Raw genomic sequence first — 24,009 nt, forward strand, 5'->3', positions numbered from 1 at the left:
GAATGTACTCATTAATTTCTGCAAACATGTACTAATTTAAAAAGAAGGCTAATATTAAAAAATGGCTACAATTCCAAAGTTACTTATTGTATACATTAGGCTTTATGTGTGCATAGTATAGAATTCTATATTGTTTTGAAAAATCGAAGTTTAACACTTATAAAAGGCATATGCCACAACACTACTCTGGAACCTGTTATCATGGAGTTGGGATATCTCTGTGAACTGATTCATCACTTCCTTCCAACTCAACTGAGTTTAACCTGAATGCGACCCTACTCTGTGGTACAGCGAGGGGGCTCTGTGGTGCCTCTAAGCCTATCTGTCCCAGCATATATTATGTACTCAACTAATCAAAAAACCTAAAAATCCTGAGCCCCCAAATCTTTTTTTCCCCCAAATTCATGTTTTCAGGCTAACTCACCCAGTATTATGCTTCATCAACTTTCAGAGGAACTAAAAACAGCAGAAATGCTTCTGTGTTTGGTATACATGTACACACACTGCCACATTCTCTTCACTTTCTTGCCCCTCCTTTTCTCTCTCCTTTTAAGGAAAACTGATTATGGAAGTTTGGCTTGAGGCAGTAGTTTTTTAGAAGATGCCAGCTTAGTTGTTTTCAAGTTAAAAAAAAAAGTTGCACTTTTGTACTCAGAGACCTCTTGTTTTAATTTATGCAAAGCTTAAAACATTTTGTTAGGCCTGAGTGAGACCATCTGTGCAAGAAATAAAGGATGCCTAAGGGTAAAATAGGCAAGAATAGTAATGCTGAATGTGTGGAAGGCAGTAGGCTGCCTAAGGGTTTTGCAACTACTGCTGTGACCTTTACTACTTCGGAGAAAAAACAAGGGTAATTTCCATATATTGGCTCCTCTAGAAAAAGCCTAATATTTCTCTTCTCTTTCTCTATTTCTTTTCATCGTTCCTTAATAAAAAGTTGGCAAAGCAGACTACCATACACACAGATACAGCCAGTTTTGAATATTATGCTTCTAGACATACTCACATATACAAGGTGGGAAACAGTTTGAAGGGAGAGAGACTAAGAATATGAGGGAATGAGAAACCAGGATGAATGAGATTAACTCAGAAGGGGTTTCTGTCTCAAATGTAAGGGTCATCTTGCACAAGAAAGGAATGGAGGGAGTAACTGAGTATCTATGAACTCAAGACACTTTATAAGAGAGATTCATATTTATTTATGTGCTTAGCCACACTTATTGTGACAATGTTTTCTGATCAGTACAATCCCCCAAAGTATCATAAGATGAAAAGCCTGAAGAAAAGAGAAGTGCCAATGAAAGAAGAAAGAGAGTGGAGGAGAGAAGGAACGAAAGTGAACTGAGATAGTAAATTGCCTCTAAAGATAATTGTCAGTCCCTGGCATGTTCTGGTAGGGACTGGATGAGCACCTGTATGGATGCTGTCTGGGGTTGAGGGTTCAGATCTATTTCTTCAAACCACAGAATGTTCTATATGAAATGAGGTTTACAGTTTGGTGAGACACTAAAACCCCCTACATTGGAAAATAATATCTGCCTCGTCTTTATAGCCAAAAGACACCTATGGTAGCTACACTAGCTCTGTGTCTGCTGAGGCTTCCCTCCTAAAGCCACTCTTGGAAGAGAAAGGGGGCATCTGCATCGGCTAGGCTAGGCTGTTACTCTGGACCAAAATATTCAAAGAATGAGGGTTGTGTTATTCCCAAACTGAACAGGTTGTTTTGACCACAGGTTGTATTGACCTCTAGCAGGCATCCTTCCGTGTAAGCTGAATGCCTTAAAGATAATGAGCAGAGCGTTTCCTTCCACCAAGCAGCCTGTACATCATGAGGGACTGGTTAATGCAGGTGTGCAGGAACAGCATTGCTCTGTAAATCAAAGCTTTGTTCAGATAAAGCTACATTACTCTTGAAAATGATGGGGCTTTCTTCCTACAACTCTCAAATTAACACTACAAAGGCCTGACCTTATGTGCATTAAGTATTCCCCAAAGAAACACCAGAGTATTTTGTGAGTTTGTTCATATTGCATTTCTTTCTTTTGATTACCTTTGGGACTTATTAAGAAATCCATGCTTCTGACCCCTCCTATTTTTCTTACAGGGGCCTACAGGGGCTAGGGATGAAGGAATGGAGAAAGAACCCAAATAAAGTATGTAATAGTCACATCAAAGAAGAAAAAAGACTTTTATTTACCAAAAGAAAGAAAAAAAATGCTTATTACTTATTTGAAGTTTTTTTAATATCTAGGGGATATATTTTACAGAACATTTTTATATAACTATAGTATATGGAGCTAAAAATAAGATCTCTTACATCGACACCTCTTAAAATATGGCATAAAATTACTTTTAAAACAAAAGCAATATGAAGTGTTAAGTCAATGAGTAGCCTCAAGAAGATCGTCATGAGCTGATATTGTTTTTCTCTTTATATGCTCTTATTCTACTACTGTGGCCTAAAATCTCATGAAACAATCAAAATGGAGAGGGAAAGTATGTACTAGAGGGAGCACTATTGATATCATTTGGGATGGAGAAACCTATGTCTCAATTCAGATTTCAAGACAAGGAGTACTTTGTCTGTGAGATACAAAGACTGGCTGGGACCATTTCCCCTAATTACTTAGAATTCATAGGTGTAAATACCACTGACATTGGGAATTCCCTAATGCATTCCCTAAAGTAAGGGGGTTCATTATTAAATATGTCCAAACAGCAAGGGAGTTGGACCAATTTATTACGATTCTTCAAAATATAAACTGGATGTAGTCCTTGAGTTTATCTGAGTTCAGATTTCAGTTATGAGTAAAAGGTAATTTAAATTTGAAACCATTTTATTCAAACTGTTTTCACTGCATGCATTTTATCAGCTTAAAATAAAATGAATTTCCCCTAATCCCATAAAGATAGTTGCTGTGAACATTTAATGCATGTCTTTCCTGTGTTTTCTATACAAATACATGTTGATTTTCTCAAATTAAGTTACTATCTTGTGCATGCTATATTACACTACAAAGTCATGTGTTTAATACCAACAGTGAATTCCAAGCTTTGAACAGATAAACTGAAAATAGGGCAAAAGAAAGGCATGTAAAAAGCCAAACTATCACCAAGAGGGTGAGTTTCTAGAATGATGTAACTAATGCTGAATGGCAGGGTGGAGGGAGTACACTAAGAGTCCACAGTACTGGTTCTGTACTTAATTTTCTCCTTCTGTCCTCAAGGACATAGTCATGATTTACCTTGCTCCTTCCATATGCCAGATACTACAAAATATGCACGAAAACCACATGACATAAATATCATTAAATACCATTTTACAACCAAAGAAATGCAGATTCAAAGAGCTAAGAAACATTCCCAGAGAGTTTAAGGGTGGTTCAGGGAATATTCACATCCAGGTGTGTCTAACACCAAAGTCTATGCTTCTACCTAACAGGTTACATCAACTTAGACGGGACTCCGCAACATGCACACAGTGAAACCAGCTGTGTTGCACTAAATCTCCTCCGGTCTAGCACCTGCACTCCCTGGCCACTGTGGTTGTGAGACTTTTGGCTGCTGGGCACACTGCTTAGCAGCAAGATCACTCTGACTAGCTAGCTCAGACATCGTCTGTAAACTATATCTGTACTCAGACATTTTTCTTTATTCTGTACTCGCTTCTCTGATTGTAATATGTAGCAATTCATTAATCTCTTCCACACCTTCTTAATGACCATTCTTCCATTACTATTTTAACTACAATCTCACTTAACATCCGGATGTTTATGCTGGATTTTTACAGCTGTAGATAAATAAACACAGCAGGGTTGGGTTTCAAAACTGTAGTAGCTCCCTCATTCCTGTATTCACTGCCTTAAAGACTTTAGTTAATTAATAAAGACAATTATTTTTTTGAGATTTCCAACTGGTGTTGTTCATGAAATGGCCCTTTTATCCACTCCCCAAAATTGGGTGATGTGGTTGGCTCTTCATGAATTTATATGATAGGGAAGAAGGAAGGAGTAGAAGGGGTTAAAAAGTAATTTCGTTTTTCTAAACTATATAAGTGAACAGAAAACATTATCTTTTCAAAAGACCCATGATGAATCATAGTAGGTATCAGGTCTTACAAGGGAGAGCAGTCAGGGACAACTAATGGATGAGTTGACCAATAAGTGGCCTGCCCCACATGTGTCTGCAGAAAATACTGGAAACAAAGGGAGGGAAGATACTGAGTGGACAGAGAATTGGTGGAACAGTTTTGCAAAATTTTGAAAGATGCTTAGAGATGCTGCATATTTACAGATAAATCAAGAATTTGGGGGAAATTTAACTGTGAAGAGTTGATGATTAAGGAGATTAGTCTAATTTAGGCAAAGAAAACATCAAAAGTCTTATCATATGGGTAACTACCTCCTCCTCCCCAAGTTATTGAATCAATACTAACAACTGCTAAAAGTAAATACTTAATTGGAAGTTTTTACTAATTGATAAATTGATAGATGTGGCATGATGCTGTCAGACTGGGCCTACAATCACCCACAGACATGTGCACATGAACATACACATTGCCCTGATGACGAATTCATGTACATCTTGAGTCTCTGTGGTTTAGGAAAGCACGATAACTGAGAAGAGGAGGAAATGACCCTTGTTTCCCAATGATGAGTAATAAATTTTAGCCCTCTCGGAGTTAAAAACAGAATCCAACAATAAACCAAAATAAAGAGTGTAGGTACAGGTGTGTACAGGTCAGAAGACATAAAATGAAATGTAAGATATGGGGCACTCAAAAGAAATCTACTCAGAGGGTAGTAAGAACTTGAGAATACCTTAAAGTTAGGCAGAGGACTTGACAGGTTGCAAGAGAAAAGGAGTTAAGGAGGGAGGAGGTGGAAAGGCCAAGACCTAAAAGGGGTGGCACATTAAAGATGCACAGGGCACCACAGGAAATGACAGCATTAGTGTCAGCCTTGTCAAAAGGGTTTGCCAAGGAAGCTGAGGAGGACAGCAGTAAAATCCCCTCTGCTCACTAGGCCTGCTGGAGACATAATGAAACACAATCCTGTCGGAGATGGCCCCTGGGTAACATTTTCACTTCTACATTCCATTTTCAGTTTAGGTCGAGATTTTTAAGAAGACAGCAAGCAGCACTCAAGTCCCAGGTGACAAGATCTGCTCAGATTTAGTCTTTGAATGTTGCAAATTAAATTCCCTCATCAGGCCTCTAATCACTCTTACCAGATGGGGCTTGTGCTCAATTTTGGATCCACAGGAAATTTAATGGTTATTGTTTCTGTTTAAATAGGAGATTATTGCATTTTAATAAGTTCTCTTTGGGACTTGCAGCAACAATAGAGCACTATGAATTACTGTAGATAGCTGTTACTGCATGCTGGGGAAAAATCAAGTTACTAAGTGTGACAAGTTGCTTTTTCTTCCCTTCCAGCAATCGCTCCGAGTGTATTTACCACCAAATTAAGTATGTGCCGAGGGGATAATATTTTTATCCTGCCGAGGGGGAGAAGGAGCTTGTCTGTGGATTTTCATTAAAATGACACATCTGTTCAGCAATTTCACAAAGTAATTCTGCTGAAAGTTTTATCAGCTAATTTTAATTATTCACTCCAGTGGGTTGAATACAGGATTCATCATGTTGAATTAATACATTTGACGGGAATTTCACAAAGAGGGGGAGAAAAAGCAATCAACAAATTGAATTGTCATGCAATATGGATTAAATTGAGATTCTTTAATTAGGATAAGCCTGAGATTTGGTATTTTGAAGGTATTAGAAAGCTTAGTAATACAGTGGTAAAGATTAAGAAAATGCAATTAAATATTACACTTTGGACACAGCTAGGATATCATATGAGTAGAACAGTCCTCTTTTCAGCAGAATGGTTACTAGTGTCAGTTTCTAGAATGGCCCAGTGATAAAACTGCAGTGATGCCAAAGAGGTACAGCTATTATTTGTTTACCAGAAGTGAGTTGAAAGGTAATTTTGTTTTAAAAGACTGGAAGCTGACTCCCTTTAAACTACAGTGAGACAACTGTAGTAGATACAACAATGAATAACTAGGAAATACTATGTTCAAAATCCAGCTTTCTGATTGTGAGTTGTGTGATTTTATTGTTATCATTTTTTAAATGCATTTAGTACAGGGTCTATAGGGCTCATGGGGTCTCAGTACACAGATCCTACTTGTAATGATCCTTCCTGTTCGTCAGCCTTCCAAGCACTGCGATTATACTTGCACACCACCAGGCCCAGTCTCAATCACCATCTAAGTGTGCCCTGGGGGTGGGGCCAGCAGGGCAGGCTGGGGATCGGACCCCAAGCCCTTACATCTGCCTAAGCAGGTGCTCCAATCCGCTGAGCTATCTGGCCAGCCCTAGTTGTGTGATTTTGAAACAATAAAAATATTTTCACTGACAACCTACTCTGCAGAGATGCTGCATGAGGCAAGGAAGATAAAATAGTGAACTACCTCAGGAGTGCGGGAGTTCAGTGGAAGACCATTCTCAGGGGTCTCAGTTCCTTCATTTAAATAATGAAGGGGTTGGATTTGAATACCTCTATATCTATTCCATATCCAACACTGTAAAATAAATAGAAGCGATTGTACTTAGCTTTATTGATGAAGAAAGTAAGTGGCAAGACAGAATTAAGCAGAGCAGTGCAGAGAACCCAAAGTAAAAACTGTTATCCTGGACACTGCCTTCCCATATCTGCAGGCTGAGGAGATAAGGCCAAGAAAGTACTTTGCATAGGGAAGACTATGTAAAGCTAAGTTTTTTTTAAATGGGTGAAAATGGCTTTTCAGTTCTCAATAAAATATTGCATGCAACATGTTCACTCAGTGCAGGAGGTCATTACATTCATCAATGAAACTATAGGTACTGTTGCACAACAGGCATGACAGATACTGTTCTGTCTTGTTAGAAATATAAAGTAGTATGGTATTGGACTACAGAATACCTAAAAGACAGAAGCATGAATTCAATTTCTATAAACAAGCTATGTTTTAAAATAATATTCTAGGAGTTTTCATAGTCATTACTTTCATCCCTTAAACAAATAATCATTGAGCATTCCCATCGTGCATATACTACCCTGGTATTAGGGAGATACAGCAGGTGCAGTATCTCGGTGGAACAAAGCTGGCAGCTAGTTCAGAGCATAGCAGTAGAGCTCCAGCAAGAGATGCATGCTCTAAAGGTCCACTCCCACTAACTCACATCACTCAAGTGGGCTCCTCACAGCACATTCAGCTATAAGTGGACTCACCCAATGAGTGCCCATTATCTAGTTGCCTCTGACAATTAAGTTGTTTTTTTTTTTTTTTTGCAGGGTCTCACTATGCGGCTCGGACTGGTAGTGATCCTCCTGATTTCTGCCTCCCTAGTGCTGGGATTACAGGCATGTGCCAACATGCCTTGACTCCCATCACAGGATCAGCGTGCCTGGGGGTGGGGTTGGTGTGGCATGCAGTGGCAGGGATCAAACCCTGGCCCCCAGCTTACCTAAGCAAGTGCTTAGTCTGCTGAGCCATATTGTTGGCCCTGCCTCTGAAAATTAAGATTAACTGGAATACGCTGCATTACAGTATACAGATATGATGATTTCAGAATATGAGCTTAACTTTCTCTTTGAAACTCTGAACACTTCTTAAGTATACATATACATTACCATGATCAACAGACAAGGTGAACTAGCAGACAGTGGGCAAATGTTACCACTGCACTAAAGTTAGCATGAGACTATTAGACCACTTACTTCATGCTTGACTTAAGTCATCTGCATCTTGAATGTTCTCTTTATGGGAAACTCAGCCATAGTGATCCTTATGGATCTTATTCATAGCCTAAAACATGATTAGGACCCTACGGGAAAGGATTTAGAATTTAGAAAAGAAAAATCCATTAAATTAAACCTCTCTTAACTATGTGAAGTAAAGATGAAATAGTAGAGCTGTTTATAGAAAAACATGTATCAGAGAAAAGGTGAAAGACTAGCTCAATTTTGACAAACACATGCTCGCCATTCCCTCTCTCAACTCAGAATATATGTAATCAAAGTCACGTTTATATGGCTGGGGAGGTAGCTCAGTGGAATAAGTGCTTGCCTGGCAACCACAAGTCCTGAGTTTGATCCCTGATATGACAAAAGAGATGCAGCCCAAGCCTAGGCCCAGCATGTGTGTGGGAGAGCTTCTGCACTCCCCTTTGCCTGCTGGATTCCTCTGGACCCAACCCAGCCCTGACTTGTGAGAGAGTCCTTCTGTCCTGCTCTCTGGACCCCTCCAGACCCAACCCAGCCTGTCTTACAGGCCTGGTGTGAAGCCTTGTAGCTGAAGTCCCTGTAGAAAGGCTAGGGGCCAGGACCACCTAGCTAATCCAGGAGCAGAACATCTTGCCAGAGGGGAACAGTGGGATCACTTCCATGGGCTGCAGCAGGAAGAAGCCAAGCACAGCAGCCAGACCCAAGCCAGGTACAGCTGGAAAAATTCAAACTTTGTAGATCTGCACCGGGTAAGCTGAGACACTTTGCTAGACCCAGACCTATAAGAGCATCCTCCCTTTCTCTTTTGACTGAGATAAGGGGCAAAAAGTAACCGGGATGAACTAGTTTGCCTGGAAAACAACAGGTACATCAAGGGGAGGTGATCAGACAGAACTTAGTAGAATTAACTTAAACACAAATTACCAATTTAATGTCTGCTTAGCTGTACAAACAAAATGATTGTTCTTACTGTGTAAAATACAAAGCCATTTGTATTTTACAAAAGTTATAAAAGTTTGTCAACTGCTAAATATCATTACCCATTATTATTGTTTCTTATTATAGTTCTGTAAATACAAAACTATAACTGCCTTAACCATATAATCTCTCTTGGGTAAGAATTTCACTAGGTGCTAAGGTTATAACTGCACCAAAACTCTACACCAAAGGTCAGAGGACAGTGCTATACAAAATGACAAAGAGAAGGAGCAAAATGTAACCTCAAGCCTTGAGCCTACCCAGAACAAATGCAGAAAACACTAGCACAGAAGAAATTGGAAATCACATAGCTGAAATGTCTAAATTAATAGCATTTGAAGTAAAGAAACAAATGCAGAAAGGTATACAGGAACTCAGATGAGAAATAGCCTCTGAAATAAAAAAAGAAATCTCTGAATTAATGTCTGAAGTAAAGAATCAACTGCAGAAAGATATAGAGGAAATCAGATCAGAAATAATCTCTGAAGTAAAAAATGAAAGGATAACTATAATGAAAGAATTAATAACTGCTTCTCAAGAAGACACTGATGAAAAATAGAGAAGAATAGAAAAATGATGGAATCCTTGCATGAGCAATATAGGAAAGAAACAGATTGCATGAAGCTGAGTCAAAGAGATACAGAGGAACTTAAAATCTCAATCACAAGCTTGTAAAACTGTTTGAGTGAAAGTGAAGATAGAGTTTCAGATCTTGAAGACGCCATTGCAGGTAGTGAAAAGGTAAGAAAGATCTCTTTTAAAAAAGTGAGTGAGGGCTGCTTCAACAAAGCAGTCAGACTCAGGTTGCTGTGGTTCAATCCCCACAACACAAGACAGCCAGTCATGCCTTGAAGGCATTAGGAGAAAAAAAAAAAAAAAAAAGAAAAAAAGAAAAAGAAAAAAGAAAGTAAGTGAGGGTTTAAAAAAAACCAACTAAGATGCAGGAAAAAATAATCCATCACCTGCAAGACAATGCAAAGATAAACAACATAAGACTAATAGGCATCAATGAGAAAGAAGGAGTCAATACAAATGATATAAAAAGAATATGGGCAGAAGTAATAGCATAAAACTTCCCCAATAAGGGGAAACAGTCTTACATTCAGGTAAACGAAGCATACAGAAGGCCAAAGAACATCAACCCAATTAAAAGCACACCCAGACATATAATAGTCAAGATCCCAGAAATCCAGCACAAGAACAATATACTGAAAGCTGCTAGAGAAAAGAAACAGATCACATTTAAAGGAAAACCCATCAGAATTACGGCCGACTTCTCTTCACAAACCATGAAGGCAAGAAGAACATGGAGCAGAGTACTTCAAGTCCTCTGTGAAAACAAATTCCAGCCCAGACTACTATATCCTGCAAAACTCTCTTTCAAGTTTGATGGAGAAGTGAAATACCTCCATGAGAAAGAAAAACTAAAGAATTTTATGACTACAAAGCCAACTCTGATACCACAAGAAAGAAAGAAAGAAAGAAAGAAAGAAAGAAAGAAAGAAAGAAAGAAAAAAAAAAAGAAAGAAAGAAAGTCACGTTTATGTGTGGTTCACTAAGCTATTTCTTTCTCCTCATGTTTTCCTTTGTTCTTCAGTTTAGGTAACCCATCAGAAGTATCCACCAATATTGAAGGAGAAAGCAGCCATCTTATGTTGAAAAGTAAACACCTGCTATATTTTTGTTATTCCCATAGGCAAAAGAAGTTTCCAAGTATAATATGTAGTTAGATCTCAGGACAGAGGGACGGTGGGGCACACATGCTTCTTAAGCCTAGGTGATGTGTGTTAGGTGACAAGAGAGGGAAGGTATGAAAAAGAGAAAAGCAGCATCACAAGCCTTACAAACAAGTGCTTAAGTTCTTTAAAATACACGTGTAAGGCCATACAGCTTCATCTGTGTACAATACTATGTGTTTCAGTTTTCTCTAAACAAGTATGAAATATACGCATACACACATATCAATCTATATTTCATATGCACATCTTGAGACCAATTATTCTATAACTGGTGCTTTTATAGTCTAATAAAAATTATACTTCTCATGCTTGGAGCTCATAAGCTAAAGAGAGAATCATGGGGCAACTGCCCTTATACTCCATCTAACTGTAGAATATATAGTAATTAGAAAATTTATAATTCTAAGGTTTTAATTAAGAACACTGAAAACAAGTATTTGCTTATTTATTTAGTACTAACAATTGAACCCAGGGTCTTGTATGAATCTAGATCTCCCAACTATTATTAATTTTGAAGAAGGTTCTCACTAAGTTGCCCAGGTGGGCCTTACACTTTGGAAACTCCTGCTTCAGCCTTGGGATTAGCTGTAATCATAAGTGCAGGCCACCACATCCAGAAAATAACTCTTTATTGATCATCAAATGCTACCTACATTGTCATGATTAATTCTTAAAACAGGCTTCAGATTTTTTAAAAAGTGAGTAACTTATATAGTATGTTCACTAAAAATATACTGTAAAATGTTAATGGTCCTTATACTGACAATGACAGAACCAAAACACTTGATATAATGCTAAATTTAAAAACAAAAGAGCCCAAATTATACAGTCATTATGTTATTGTTGATAGTAAAATTGTACACACATATGTTCAGAAAAATATGCAAAAATTAAGTTCATGGTAGATTTATTAATAATAGCTCCAACTGGGAACAACTCAAATGTCTAATAACAAAACTATTTTTGTATCTATAAGTAAAACATTACACAACAGTAAAAAATAAGTAACTAGTAAACACAAAAACATGGATATATATCAGAAAGTGTTATGCTGAGTAAAATGTTAAATATAAAAGAATACATCCTATAAATTTTCATTTATCTGAAACTTAGGGGGAAAAATTCATTTTGAAGATAGAAATCAAAACAGTGGACAGAAGTAGAGACGAGAAGGGAAAAACTTACAGGATGCTGGGCATCTTCTATCTTTTAATCTAAGTGATGGCTGAAAGATTATTTTCATATATAAAAAGGCATTTAAGGTATGCCTAGGATGACTGTAATTTGTAGTACATATGTTTTAAAAAACTCCCTGAATGGTTAAATATAGAACTTGCCAAATTTTTCCCACAAAGATAAAAAATTACACTGGACTAATCCATCAAAAATAGCTATGTAAAGGTACTATAAATTTATCAAAGTCATAAATCAACAAGTGTTTATTCAAGAAAAGTTACGGACCTGCAAAAAGAATGGTGGGAGTCCATAACCTTTAGCTGTTTTAGCAGGTGCTACTCCAAGTCTCCACCCCCACATCAGCTCCACAGCGAAGGAGTACTGGCAGAGCAGGTAAGCTGTGAAGATGAGTTCACGCTATTGAAAAGGACAGGTTTCTTCTGGAGCATAATACAGAAAGGGCACTGTCAAAAACAATAGTGATCCCAATGGCAAACAGTCAGGAAAGGCAATTTTGTGCTGAAAGCTCATTACCGATTAAAGCAGTTAATTTATGGAATTTAACAGGGAGATCCAGGAGCTAAAAGGGCAACTTGATAAAATCCTATTTATCTCTGGTGGGCTTAGAAGCATGCAATTAAAAAAAATGCAAAAGACATAGTGCCTTAGAGGGGAAAAGTGTTGAGATACTGCCTCTGACAGCTATTGGCCCTTGAGATTTTTGTTTGTTTGTTTGTTTTTGTGGAACCGGGGATTGAACTCAGGCCCTTGCGCTTATTCTACTGAGCCATCTCCCCAGCTCTGACAACTACTGGAACACTAAGTTATTTTGACTTAGTGGTAATGTCCAGGTGTATATAAGTGGCAGTTGGAAGAGGAAGAAGTCAATGAAGCAGAGACAGCAGCAGCCAAAACTCATGAAGAAAACATGCTGCAAAGAATCACAGCACTCCCCAGTCACACTGGAAAAACATCAAGAATCAACAAATCAGGGCCGGGGAGATAGCTCAGGAGAGTAAGCGCTTGCCTGGCAAGCGCAAGGGCCTGAGTTCAATCCCTGGTTCTGCAAAAAAAAAAAAAAAAAAAAAAAAGAAAAAGAAAAAGAATCAACAAATGGGATTATATCAAACCAAAAAACTTCTGTACAGCAAAGGAAACAGAGTGAAGAGACATACCAGTGAATGGGGGGAAAATTTACTACCTATAAAATGAATGCAATTGAATTATATCTAGAATACCTAAAGAAATTAGACCTTTCAGAATAAAAAATCCAATTAAAAAGGTGGACCGATGAAATAAATAAACACTTGTCAGAAGTACAAAAAAAGGATAAAAAATAAAAAATAAACACAGCAATAGGGACCTGTGGTCAAGGATACAAAAATACACATGATAGAGCTCATAAAAAAATGTTCAATGCTGCTAGCTATTAGAGCAATGAAAATTAAAACAACACTGAGATTCCATCTTACAGAAAGAAGGGATATCAAAAATCAAATAATAATAAATGCTGCTAAGGCTGCAGGGAAAAAGGAATTCTTCTATGTTGTTGGTGGGAATATAAGCAAGCACAAGCACAATGGAAATCAATATGGAGATTCTTCAAAAAATTGAAAGTAGATATCAGATTCAACCCAGCTATTCCCCTTCTAGGCATCTTCCAAAAGAGTAAAGATACCATCTTACAGTGACATGTGCATACCTATGTATCAGTCAAACAGTGTTCTGAGGCATTATCTCAATACTTTGTACCACAACTCATAATAGGAAAATCTTGCAAGTGGCCTGCATGTCCATAAATGTAAGAATGGATAGAGAAAATATGTTATTTACACACTTGGAGACTGCTTTTCTAAGAAGAAAAATAAATTTGAGTCATTTATAGGTTGATGTACTTTGAGACCAATATTAAATTAAACAAATCAAACACTATTGGATGGTTACTTATACATGACAAACCCAAAGTACAAACAAGTTAAAGATAAAAAAATTACCTGATATGAAACATGGAAATAAATATTTTGAAAAAGGGAAAAGAGATCAAGACCTACAAGGAAGGGGGAGAAAACAAAAAGGAAGATAAGAATGAAAATATGTTCTGTAGATGCCCCCACCATGAGGAATGTAATCATTATGTACTGAAAGCATGTATCAATGAGAACTGGAAATAAAAGCAATTGGTATGGGTAAGTTGGTAGATGACAACAAAAATTGTAAGAGAAAAAAACTCAGGAAAATTACCATTCTACTTGTATGTGAAAAGAGGGAGCGAGGGAAAACCAGAATAGAGTTTCTATATTATGTAAATTGTGCAGTTTTTAGGATAGGGCAGTGAGAATAGAGATCAAGACAAACTAAAAAAGAGATACCAAAAATAAACATTCATGCATAACACAAAAAGCACCCAGTACAAACATTTCCTAGCCAGGCATGGTGTCACATGTTGTAATATCAGAACTCTGCTACGCTGAGGCAAAAGGATCACAAGTCAATCAAGCATGGGCAATTTAGGAAGTTAGTAAGACATTGACTGAAAGGCTGTGTGTGCCGGGAATATAGTAGTAGTAAGGTCCTGGGTTCAATGCCCAGTAAAGAATAAAAAGAAGACAAGAGAAGACAAGACAATTCTGGGAGGCCCACATGCAAAAGACATCAAAGCACATATTATAAATATTTAATATTTTTAAAAACACCTCACCTCAAAAAGTTTCAAATATTAAAGGAAAACTATTATGATTCATCAAATACAGAATATCAACAAAGGAAGATAAATTCTAAAAATGAACCAAAAAGAATTTTGAAATTCAGTATTATAATGACTCAAGTGAAAAATTTCCTAGAGGACTAGAACAGCAGATCTGAGGTAGCAGGAGAAAGAATTGGGTGATCTGAAGATAGATCAATGCAGATAACAAAACTGAAGAACGGGGGAAAATACGAATGAAAAAATAAGCACAGCACTAGATACCCATAATAGCATACAATAAATACATGTTAGAGCTCAGAAAAGAAAGGAGAAGAAGATGTGGAACACAATTTTTAAAGAAAACAATGGCCAACATTTCCCAAATTTGATAGATGTACTTTTTTATATTTATTTATTTATTTATTTCTCCTTCAGCTGGCTCCACTGCTCTGAATTTATTTATTTATTTTGTGTGTGTGGCCAGCTCCGCCCACCAGAGGGCAGGGCTGGCTGGCATGTGGTGCTGGGGGATTGAACCGCGGTCCCTGTGTTTTGCTAAGCTTGTTCCAAGTAGGTGCTTTAGACCACTGAGCCATCTCAAAATATCCAAAAATCTCAAAATATCCAAAAATCTCAGTAAATGTTAAGTAGGATACAAAGAGAGGCATACTGAGACATTTTAAATGACACTGCTGAAAGAGGAACGAAAAAGACCTTGAGAATATCAAAGGGAAAATGACTCATCGTGTATAGGAGAAACAAAGCTTTTTTAATTAACTTTACTTCAATTTTATTTACTTGTATTTTATTTTATTTATTTGGTATAAGATCTCATTAAGCAGCTTGGACTCGTAATGCTGCTCCTGTCTCAGTGTCCCTAGAGCTGGGATTACAGGTGTGTACAACCACACCTGGTTTCCATGGTCAGCATGGAATGTAGTACTGGGGATCCAACCTCGGTCCTTGCGCTTGCCAGGCAGGTGCTTAGACTACTGAACTATCATCCCAGCCTAAGACTTACTTCTAATCAGAAATGAAAAGCAGAAGAAACTGAGAGAATACTTTTAAATGCTGGAAGAAACAAATTATTGTCAATCAAAATTTCCACAGATGCACCCACTGACAAATTCCACATTTAATGGGTGATCGTCGGCCAGGGCTTAGTATGGAGAAGAGAGGCAAAGGAGTGTGATTTTGGAGATTACACTTAATCCTCAGCCCCTTCTGTCTGGCTTTTCCCCCAGACACTCCTTCCTTAATGCCATAAAGAAGCTCACTGCTTTCCTCCTCCACGCTCTTCTGCCCTTTTCAGTAGACCATGCACTGAAATACCTGAAACCTTGAGGTGTAAAGAAACCCACTAGTAAGGAGAACGTTGGCATGTAAACTGGTAGCATATTGCAGTATCTCCAGGTCCTGATATCCAGACAGTTGGAAAACAATTACTTAGTGAAGAAAAAAGGAGGAGTTCTGAGAGTCTAGAAAGAGCAACCAGAAATACCAGAAATCACAGAGAAATACAGACAATGTAGAGAAAAGATAAAAGCAGTCTGGAACACTAACCCTGGTTCCCAGGTTGGAGACTTGTCTCCATAAACACAAAGTAAGCTGGGAGAGGGTGGGAGCCCCTGTGAGAAACAAAAGAATGAGCAACCCTAGAACCAAGGAAGGGCTGAAGTACTGTAACCTGAAAATATAATGTGCAATTTTACTCTGAAAGTGACTCATTCTAAATGGTAACCTAGAGTTGAAGAAGTCATTCAATGCAGTGCCTGCCATATGAGAGGGATGTAATCAGAAGCCATTTGGGAAAATGCTTAATTATTTCAGACAAAGCTACTCTAAGAATCAAAGGCACATAAAAACTACATTTCAGGATTCTGGTGCCTTCCTACCAAAGTTAACTGGTTGGACAATTATCACAAGACATAACGTGGACAAGGAAAGGCCAGTAACAGGTTGTTGGAGATACTTAAGCAGTAATGAGCTCCGGCCAGGAAGGACACAGTGGTCCTGCTTTCAGGATGAGAATCTTGGCTGGTCACACGTACTTTTCTCAGGAAGCTGGGTCTGAAACTACAGGTATTAAGTCCAGCAGACTGCTTAGCCCACCTTGGCTCATCGCCACCATCCAGCATAGAGCTCAGGAGTTTGTGTGCATTCCCCATCTGCCACATGATCAGGGATTCACATTGGCTTTGAGAGCTGCCACATCGCAGGGTGTACAGAGGGCTTCTGGTCCAAGCACATAGGACATGGAGTGAAGTGGAGATGCAAGTGACTTGGGCACACAAATGGACTTGGACACTGAGAACCGCTGAAGGGAATACAACCTGAGAAAAGAAACTATACCGCTGACCGACCTGCCCCCACACCACACAAATTGAATGTGGAAACAAAATAGGCTGTAGGTATGTTTCACTATCCTTTCTTCTACCTGATAGATTCCAATACTACAAGATCTGGAAAAAAACCCAGTAGAAACCACACACCCAACAGAGGAAGAACTTTTTGTGCTCAATTCTCTTGTTTTTGGTTTTCCTTCATTCTTTTCACTTTTCTTTTTTTCCTATTTGTTTTGTGTTATATTCTCATTATTTTCCTTCCATAAAAATTTTAAAAGTTTGCCTAGTTTGGGCCGGTGAGACAGCTCAGCAGACTAAGCATGTGTTTAGGCAAATGCAGGGACCTGGGTTTGATCCCAGCATGTGGACAGGGTCCCACGTGCTGTGCTGGCCCTGCCCCCAGGTGCACTGAGCTGGCCAGCAACATCCAGTGTGGTGGTGCATGCCTGACCCTGTATCAAATACAAAACAAACAAACAAACAACCCAATGAAACCTAATTCTATTTATTTTATTCTTCAAATAAATTGTTTGTCTTACTTTTTTCATCTCCCTTTCTTTTTTCTCTTCTTTTCTTTTTTTTCTGGCAGAACCTGGGATTGAACTCAGGCCCTTGGCGCTTGCCAGGCAAGCACTTATTCTACTGAGCCATCTCCCCGGCCCTTCCCTTTCTTTTTCAAGTTTTACTTCTTTCATTTTTCCATTTACCCAACCCCTCCATTTTTCAATAGTATTACAATTAAGCTTTTATTATCTTCTAGATATTTAACTGACTAAATCGTGTCTACCCCCTTTTTTTGTATTTAGTACAGGGTCTACAGGATCTCACTATGTAGATCCAAGTTGTAGTGATTCTCCTGTTTTCAGCCTCCCAAGTGCTGGAATTACAGGCACAAGCCACCATACCCGGTCTCAATCACCTCCTCAGCATGTCCCGAAGGCAGGGCCAGAACGGCATGCTGGGGATCAAACCCCGGTTGCTGTGCTTGCTTAAGCAGGCACTTTAGTACAATGAGCTATCTGGCTGACCTCCCTCATCACCTTTTTATTTTATTTTATTTTTTTGGTGGAACTGGGGATTAAACTCAAGTCCTTACACTGGCCAGGCAAGAGTTTATTCTACTGGGCTATCTGCCTGGCCTCCCTTTTTGAATACTTTTTTAATGTTAATGGTGGAAGAGTTACTACTGTTAGTATATATTTACTTTTTGTCAATAGTTTGTCTTTCAATTTGTATTATTACTATACATGATATTATGTACATACTGTATATTAATATTATACATAACTGGGAAAATAGATCAATCTTGAAAACATAATAAGTGAAATGAGTCAAACATAGAAAGTTATAGTTCTTTTATATGAGAAAGCCAAGGTATAAATGAAGCCCAAAATACAGGATGATAGGAAACAGGGAGGCAGGACTTCTGCAAATGGGAAGGGATTCTAAGAACAGACTGGGAGGAAAAGGAGAGGAAGTAGGGCAGAGATAAAAAGATGCAGCATGTATATGCACCACTGCCCACAGTGAACATATTCCTTATGTATTGAAAACATGCACTATTAAAAATGCTTAAGGTTAAAAATAAAAACCTTGGGGCTGGGGAGATAGCTCAGTAGAATAAGCACTTGACTGGCAAGTGCAAGGTCCTGAGTTCAATCCCTGGTACTGCAAAAAAAAAATTAAAAAATAAAAACTTTATTTACTGAAAGCATTAATGTTTATTTGACCAATTATGCATACCTATATATTAATCTGAACAGCATATTTTATAATGAAAACATGTAATACAACCATTATTAAATTATTTTGTTTGGAAACTTTCTACCATCTCTACTGTTGCTTGTTACTGTTTCTGCCTGTTTCCATTTGTTTTTACTCTTGAAAATAAAATTAAAAAAAATTAAAACCTTAAAAAATAAACATGTATTCTAAACCTGCATCAGAAAGTCTGTCCCAGCAACAAAAAGATGACCAACACAAAAATTAAAACAGTAACTCAGAACCATATGTATAATTAAAAACCATAGTGAAGGTAATTATGTAAGATTATGTATTTTTATCTAAATTATTTTAAAAGATAAATGCATATAACAGTAACTACAAAATTGTGCTGTGAAAAATATTCTATACAAAGATCATACAGAATAAAGTCTGACACGGAGCTTGCGGATTAGCACAGTTGTCTAAAGTGCTTGCTTAGGCAAACTCAGTCAGGGACAGGGGACCACAGTGCGACCCACAGCATCACATGCTACACCAGACCCACCCTTAAGGTAGCCTGAGCTAGCCAAAAAAAAAAAAAAAAAAAAAAAAATCCAGAATCAAGTTTGTAGTTTCACTGATACACCAGGCTATAACTCAAAAATGATGATTATAATACAAAAAGGAGACAAGTTATTTTGGATCAAACTCTGATTCTATCAAAGCACAATAAACTGTAATATGATATATGTACTGTAAACTATAGTAACAGCACAGACAAAACTAACAACACAGTAAAAATTGAAAAAAAATGAAAATCATACACTAATTAAATTCATTTAATATGAAAAGGAACAAAAGAAAATCAAAAGAACAAAAAACAACACATACTTTTTGAAAATGAAAATGAGGGCTGGGGAAATAGCTTGGTGATCTATGTGCCTGCCTGGCAAGCCACAAGACCTGGGTTTGATTCCAGCACTGCATGCCTTGCCCACCCCAGAATCCCTAGAGTGCCAATCCAGCTACCTAAATCTGGCATGGTGGTGCATGCTTGTAATCCCAGTGCTGAGGAGGCTGAGACAGGAGGGTCACTATAAGTTTGATCTGTTTAGTGAGACCCTTTGCCAGATAGATAGATACATACATAGATAGATACATAGATAGATACATAGACAGATACTTTAAAAATTAAAATAAAAATGAGAAATCCAATCATATCAATGATAACATTAAATATTAATGGACTAAAATCTCCCTAAGGAAAAGAATATTAAGACTGAATTTAAAGAAAAAATGGACACAACGATACACTCTCTGCAGATGATATACTTTCAATTCAAACACATTAATTATTTTAATAATTTTAATTAAATACTTTAAAAGAGAAATGCCTAAGAAAGATACAAAAAATGAACAAGAGCTGGAGAAACTGTACAATTAGAATGCATATTAAACCAAAAACATTTGTAGAGGCAAAGACAGATACTTTATAATGGCAAAATGTGTCTATACAACAAGATACACAAGTAAGTATTTATCTACATAAGTTCTACAGGAGAAAAGAAAAAAAAAAAACTAAAGAGAGGAAAACAAATTCAACAGTAATAGCTCGATCCTGAATACAGCAATCTAAATAATGGATAACACATCCAGATAGCAAACCAAGAAAGTGATGCCAACAAACAGAACAGCCCATAAAATACTATCAGCTGAACACTATTTTCAAGCACATACAGTATGTTATCTGGGATAGATTTCATGATAGGCCATAGAATTTTTTCAAATATGTGAAAAATAAAATTAAAAATAACAATTTAAAAAAGAATTACATAAGGTACATTTCTGTATTGCTAATTAGAAACCAATTACAGAAAGTTATTCCAGAAATTGAAAAATACATTTAAATGAATCACCAGATTTCAAATTTTCTACTGGATCAGAATATAAATCATAGAAAAATTATTTTTTTTGTTTTTTTGCAGAACCGGGGATTGAACTTAGGCCCTTGCACTTCGCTTATTCTACTGAGCCATCTCGCCAGCCTCCTGAAAAATTAAAAATAATTTTGAACTGAATAAAAATAAAATCATAACACTGAATTCACAACCAAATTAGTGCTATAAATCTGTATTTTAAAAAATGGAAGACTGTAAGTTAATCCTGGAGGTGTCAAAACTACAGAGGATGGCACGCTAATGAAACCTTTGTGAAATCATGTTTTAATAATGAATTATGGTACTCTTTACACAACTCCGTATATGAACTAAACTATATATCATACATTCAACATACTTGCACAGCTATATTCAGATATAGCTTTGGCTTAATGTCTTGCCTCAAGATAGGAAAACTAATGAGCTATGTATGGCAGTTCACGCCTATCATCTAAACACTTGGGAGGCTGAGACAGGAGGATCCCTGAGTGTTAAGGCAGCCTGGGCTTAAACACAGTGAGCTCAATGCCTACTACAGAGTAAAATCCTGTCTCAAAAAAAAGAACAAAAATATTACTTATCATAATAACTCAGTTTTATGTTTTTAAATGTCTTAATGGTGATGAAATGCCAGGAAATTACCTTTATCCTAACATTTTTTTAGCTATGCTTAATGTCTACTTAACAGGATGTTTTCATTTGAATAATTTCTTAAAATGTCAATCACCTTTGGCACATTTATTTTTTTTTTTCCAGAACTGGGGATTGAACTCAGACCCTTGTGCTTGCCAGGCAAGCACTTATTCTACTGAGCCATCTCCCTGGCCCAGTACAATTTAAATTTGTCTTATCATAAGGAATATTTTGAAATTTGGGCTCATTTTCTGTTGTATTATTTATAGCACTTTGCCTCTAAGTTTCCATCATACAATGGATAAAACAATGGTACTGCATAAGAACTAAACTATATATCGTACATTCAACATACTTGCACAGCGTCAACATATGGCAAGCATTCACTAAATGTTGTGCTGAAGAAATAAATGCAAAATCCCTTTATGGTAAAGAGATGGCAGCAAGTAAAAGAACCTAGTTATTTTTCAACTAAAGTGAACCGAGTCTGCATATCTTCATGGAAGAAGTTAGTTTATTTGAAATACTATAAATGCAGCAGAAAGAACATTAAGAAAATAAATCTATCACATTTAATTCTTAAAAGTGGGTGAAGAAGCATCTACAGGATTCAGTGCCCTGCTGAACAACAGTTTATAATCTTACATGCAGAAGAATAGCTTTAATAGATGTCAAAAATGCCCAGCCAAGTAGACATTTACATATTCAGTTGAATAAACTAGTTGATTTGCTTTGAATAGTCCTTCAGTTAATTATAATATTTCTATTTTTTCTACAATGTACAGCTCTCTGTATAGTTTACAGAATCAGTAGATGGATTTTTAATACTGCTTACCATCTGTAAGGTTCTGATGGACACTTTAATCATGCAATACAACTGCAGAATGTACCACTGGGAGCTACATAAGTCTTAAATGAAACTGAGAAAAGAAATTATATAAACACAGCCATCTTATGTTGGTAGTAAATTAGGTAAAAGAGCAGCAAACATTTGCAATACAATCATTTTTATCAGTCTAATAATATTTTAAGTATCCTAAGACATAAAAATTAATACACTGTATGATAATTGATCCTTTTGATGTTTACTTGTTAATAACATTATTGTTAATCAGACTGTTAATTAGTAAACTGTCAACTACAACTTAACTTTGTACAAATGCTTAAGGCCAATATCTCCTTAGCCACTTGCATGCCTGCAGATTCAGTGGCAGCTCTACCTTGTAGACTTTCATGAGTTTTCCATATGTGAAGCACCAAAGCGGATTACAAAATTTTATATGAGAAAGCATGTAGGTCATGGATGAATTCAGCTGCCATGAGGACAGGGTGACTACTCATCAAGAATACTTGAATAAAATTTAATCACCAAAAAGTATCTTTCTAGATAAACTTTTGTAAAAAATTTATCGTTCAGTAAACATGGTAGTCTAATATTTTGTAAAAGACATCCTGGTTGACTTTTAAAAAGAATTTCAATATAAATTTGGAAGAGAGACAAACTAAGACACTGAATTAAGACACTAAAAACTAACACATTTTATTGTTTCTATTTGCATCTATACATACCAAGCCCAGAGGAAACACTAACTTTACCTGCTTTGACATTCTAGCAGTTGTTGGGCACACTTTATCTTTAAAGGGTAGAGGGGGTAAAATCCTTCACTAAATCCAGGTAGTTAATATGGAATTTGTTAATAAGTGAAATCTTTTAGTTTAAATAAGCTTCAAAAACTAATGAAAAGAAAAAACATAGGCTTTCAACTAATATGGAAGAACATACCCAGGAAAAGGTTCAAGTATGGACTGTACACTAAACTACACAAATATTTCTCAAATAATAAAAGTTTCAAATCATATTAACTTAAAGATTACCATCTTTAAGTAACCAGGAAAAACAATGAAAATACAATTTGCAGACAAAGAGGTATTATCATAAAATAAAAGACAGAACATTCAAATACTTTATTAGCTGGATTGAACACTATAACTAGGAACAAATAAAATAATTCTCCTCCTAACACATATCACATTTAGTTCCTCCATACTTTGGGGGATTCTGATAAGTGTCAATAAAATCTTGAAATACAGCATTCATGTAGTAATTTCCTAACACTGCAATCGGGTTCAGTGGTTAACGATTTGATGTTCATAAAGTACCCTGTGGGGCCGGGGAGATGGCTCAGTAGAATAAGCGCTTCCCTGGCAAGCGCAAGGGCATGAGTTCAATCCCCGGTTCCGCCAAAATAAATAAAGAAATAAAGAAAGTACCCTGAGATCTTTCAATGAATATAACTTTCCCAGTTACAACTTTTTCTTCTTTTTTTCAGTTACAACTTTCTACTAAAGATTGGATCATCCTTTAGTTTCCAATTCTAAAATTTTTTACTACTCTATAGGGAAAAATCATCTACAATTTAATCATAAATTTTAAAAGTAGTCCCAGTTTTTCACCTATCCTATACAAAAACACATTTTGTATATTCCTGGTGAACATCTCCACATCTATATTTTGCCCCTTTCTTGATAAGAAAAAAATGTCACGGAGCAACTCCAATATATTCATCTTTCAATCACCCATCCTACTTCTGCAGTCTTCCTTCCTCAACTGACAAATGCAGTGGAAACAGTGAAAGATAAAGAAGTTTTTTTTTTTTACTGTATTTTTTTAAAGGGAGGTGAAAAACTGACAAACTTTATTGACAATTTATCTCATGATTATGTCACTCCTTCAATTCCTTGCCTCATTTTTCACTTTTGCGAAAAAAGGATGCTCCTTTTACAAAAAAAAAAAAAAAAAAAGGGCCCCATGGGGTCTTTTTCAGACTCATAATGATCCACCTGTTTACAGCCACCCAAGCACTGGGATTACAGGTGCACATCACCATGCCCAGTCTCAACTGCCATCTCAGCAATTAAGATGGGGCCGCCATGACAGGCACGGGGATCAAACCCCTGGGCCCTGCACCTGTTTGCAGGAGTTTTAATCCACTGAGCTATTTGGCCCTGCAAAAATTTTAATAACATGAAACATGT

This window comes from Octodon degus, unplaced genomic scaffold (assembly GCF_000260255.1).
Source record: "Octodon degus isolate 3935 unplaced genomic scaffold, OctDeg1.0 scaffold00035, whole genome shotgun sequence".
In the NCBI taxonomy this organism is placed as follows: domain Eukaryota; kingdom Metazoa; phylum Chordata; class Mammalia; order Rodentia; family Octodontidae; genus Octodon; species Octodon degus.